The sequence below is a fragment of the Camellia sinensis genome, chromosome 1 (genome assembly GCF_055761805.1).
Source record: "Camellia sinensis isolate YWXY chromosome 1, ASM5576180v1, whole genome shotgun sequence".
Taxonomy (NCBI): Eukaryota; Viridiplantae; Streptophyta; class Magnoliopsida; order Ericales; family Theaceae; genus Camellia; species Camellia sinensis.
Window position 1 is genome coordinate 33,197,499 of NC_138961.1, and position 4,270 is coordinate 33,201,768.

Consider the following 4,270-nt stretch of genomic DNA (forward strand, 5'->3'; position numbering starts at 1 on the left):
TCAGAATGAAGTTGCCTACGTATCCCAAAGATGGGAATCAAGCCTTACATAGTTCGGGGTTAAGGTACACTCGGGTATTTAACCTCTCCTTTTGCGCTCTAACTTTTGCCAGGGCCGCTCTTTGCGGGTTTTCAGCCTTGCGAGCTATGTTTTTCTTCTTTTCAATTTTTGTGGGTTTTTTTTTTCTTTTCATTTCTTTTTTGATTTTTTTTTGGTTCTTTTCTTTACATCTTTCTTTTTTTTGTTCTTTTGTTCTTTTCTCTTTTTTGTTCCTTTTTCTTCTTTTCTTGCTCTAACTTTTCCCTGGGCCGCCCTTCCGGGTTTTCGGCCCAGCGAGCCTCTCAAGGGTAAAAGTATAGCTTTGTCCATGTCAAATGGTTTTGAGATCCCGAAGTCATCTGAATCCAAGAGAATGGCTGTTGTTCGCTGACGATGCAAGAGTCCATCCAATGGAGAGCGAATTTGCCCCTAGTGTTTGTGGATAGGAACTCGGTTGTCCTTCAACAATGTCTTCTTCTTTCCTCCCTTCTGGGGTTTGGTATTCTTGCCGATCTTCTTCTTGGACTCTTCGAGCACATTGGAAATTCTTGCCCCTAGTTCGAGGGGTGCTCCTGATCTAACTTTGCAAGCTTCTTTTGATGACATCTGATCTTCTTGACCTGACTTTGGGTGCCTCTTGTTCGAGGGCTGCTTCAAATCTGGCCACACAGGCCTTACATGGCGGTTGACCGTTGAACGTTCTGAATAGGTCCAAGGTTCGAAAACAAATGGATTGAATCTTGAGGCTGAGAGCGATCCTAGGCTGCACAATCTCAAGAGCGATTCCACATAAGTCTTCACAGGACTGCGCAAAACATTTTGTTTTTGAAAGTTTTTAAGAAAGCGACAAATCGCTCGTGCCAAAGATAGTGTGGAACCAATCTGGATCAAAGCTAGGGTCCTTCTCAGTACTCACACTAACAAGCATGATTTCATTCATTAAGGGCTTAGCACGCCTCTCTTTCTCTTAGTTTGATCAAAGTTTTACAAATCCCGAGGAATTCCTCCCTCTTTGTTTTCATCGCAATATTCAAAAAAAAGTTTTGAAAACTTAGGTCGATGCAATGAATTCGAAGCACAGGAAAGACACAGCTTCTAATCAAATACTGCAATCTCATTTGGAATTTCTGGTACAACTGGCACAAGGCAGAAGCAAATGCGAGAGCGTGAAAATCACTGCTATTTCATTCAAAATCTGTTGGCACAACTGGCTCCCTGACAGAAACAGACTCAAAACAAAACGAAAAGACAAACACAAAACAAAATGGTGATGCCCGAGGCAACACCCCCTGGAATCACCCGACTCCTATACAACAGGACTGACTCGATACAACAAGACAGACCCAAAACAAAAAAAGAGATTGACTCAAAACAAAACAACAAGACTGACCCAATACCCAAGTCAGAAAGCACAAAAGCTAGCATTCGCAAATGCTCAAAACAGTGCATGCCATCCACCATATCTGGAGTAAACTGAACGCTGCCTGCAGGTGGTTCATCCCCCCAATCACATCACATTATCCCCCAAATTCACTGATCAAGTGCCGATAGGCTTTGCAGGACCTGGTGCGGGGATGACCTCGTTGTCAATCAAATTTTGTATCTCGTGGCGGAGACGAACGCAACTGTCGGTGTCATGACCGGTTTGTTGATGGAAAGCGCAGTACTGGGTAGCATCATGCATAGCCAGAAGAGGGTTCGGGAGAGGCCGAGGCTCAAGGGGTTTGAGATGGCCTTGTCCAACAAGGATTTGGAGAGCTTTGGACAAAGGCATATAGAGAGCATGGAAGACTCTCTGACCTCGGGGTAGATACTTCGAGGTTTGTGGATTTTTGCTGGACGCACCAGTAAAGGGAATGGCAGGTGCTGGCCTGGTTTGTTGATCTCTTCCGAGTGTAGGATTATAACTGAAGGGAACGTTTCTGATACAACGACCCTTCTCCCGGCTTGCCCCTTGATTCAAAATGCTCTCATTCTGAATGGCAAAAGTGTCGTCCACAGTTTTTGCAACAACTGCGTGCACTTGCTCTTTGTTCAGTCCCTCGGCTTTCAAAGCCTCAACAGCCAACAGAAGATGTTCATGGGGATCCATGTCCGCCCCTATCTTGTTTTCACTACTCGCCTCCACTTGGTCAAGGGATCGGCCTTCTTCAAATGCAGCCCGTCCCAAGATTGGGGAGCCTTTTGTCGTGAAACTCCTAGCATGTGCTGTGGTCGATGATGGAGCCAATGTCCCAGAGGCTAGATCTGTCACAGTTCTTTGAAGGTCTTCGATCATTCTCTTCAGCTCAGAAGTAGTGGGCTCACGGGTTTGAGATGATTGGGGTTCAAGTGCATCCATCGTGCTTAAGCCCATGCTTTCTGGGATAAACATCTCGGGTGTGAGTATATGGGTCGGGGTGTATACACTGGGGTTGTAGGTGGGTGGCAGTGTATGGCTGAGGTTGAGATGTGGATGAGATACTTGGTCCTTGGGGTTTTGAGGTGGAACTATTGTCCGGTTGTCAATGAGATTCTGGATCTCATGACGAAGGTGGTAGCAACCATCGGTGCCATGGCCGCGCTGTTGATGATATACACAGTATTTGCTGGGGTTATGTCTGGCAGGGAGTGGATTTGGCAAAGGTTGAGGATTAAGGGGTTTGAGATGCCCTCTTTCCATCAGAACTTTGAATGCGCTGGTTAGGCTCATATGGAGGAGGGTGAAAAATCTACCCTGAGCTCGGGCTGGGCTGGCTATTTGTAGGCTGGCCTTGGCAAAAGGGTCGGCTATGGCGACTGTGTTGACTTTAGCAGGTTTGGAAATAGTGCTACCGCCAGCATTGGTACTCTCGACCGGGACCCTTACGGCAACCTCGGCGGACCAATCCTCAATGTCGTGAATGGAGTTAAGGCCCTGCGCCCTTTTGAATTGCTTCTCAAGGTCCACAATTTTCACTGCAGTCAGATTGAATTCGTTAGCATCGGAGAGACGAAGTCTCTCAGTAGGCTGCACCAGGGTTGTGGAAACTCGAGCTTGAGTCAACCTTTCTCGGGGATCTGGACCCTGCAAATCTTCAGCTGGTAGAAGTGGGTCCAAGTTTGGCTGGGGTCCCGAAGCTGGATACGAAATAGATGCCCCAGATGGGCGTTGCGTTTCAGCACTGGTCTTATCCTGCATTGCAGTTCCCTGATTTAACGCTGCTATCATGGCCACAAATTCTTCCGAACCCTGTGCCATCACGGGTCTGCTGATGATGTGACTGGTGACTGTCGGATCAGATGAACAAAATGAACCCTATCTGGCCCTCCTTTGCCTTACCTCAGCGAAGGAACACTGATTTGCCCTTGAACTGAATTTTCGGCCTGGCAAACTCTATCAACACGGATCCAATGTACCCGGGGGATATCGGAGCCTTCTGAAACTATGGTTCCAAGACTACCTAGCAAAAGGGAAAACATGCAGCATCTCAGCCTGATTTCACCTGAATAGATATGAGTCTAGTTGAATGAGTGTGCTCTCTACTAAATTCTGCCCCCAAAATTCTGCCTCAAATCTGATACCCTCGGGTAAAACTGATTCCCAGATACTGATGCCCGCAGGCCTGATGCCCAAACTTGTAGACTGATTCATGCATTCCTATAGATACGCACTCTAAAAGCACATAACAAGCAAGTGAGAGCCAAAACACCCCTATGTTGGGGTATGGTTTCCCTGTCCTATTTTGTCAGGAGCTAGGGTTTCACTACGCACGCAGCGGTTTCAAACAACCTATAAACGGGTAAGCAACCTGTCCTAGTTTGGAATGGTCACTATGGATCCAACTATGCACTAGGTCGAATGGTCAAAAAGGGTGCCCCAGTAAAACCGGGGTTTGTGTTCCCACACTGGCAGAGCCCACAACCGGTCAGCCTTATGGTCATGCCTTGATAAGACAAGCCTCCGGCAAACCGTTCAAGAATAGCAGATGGCAAACACGGTGTCCTAGGCGCACCAATGTAAATGCAATGCAAAGAAACACATAAGTGTAATCAAAACAAGATATCATGAGTTCGAGTCAAGTTCTCTAACTCCCCAGCGGAGTCGCCAGAAACTGTAAACGTCCCCGAACGCCCCGGGAGAGGAACGAGTCTTCCCCGTCCCGTTCGATATTGGGCTCACTACAGCTCAGGACTCTCAAATTGTCACGGTTCTAAATCTGAACCAAAGAGTCCAAATTCGGCAAATCGTTTTGAGAAAACAGATTTTTGA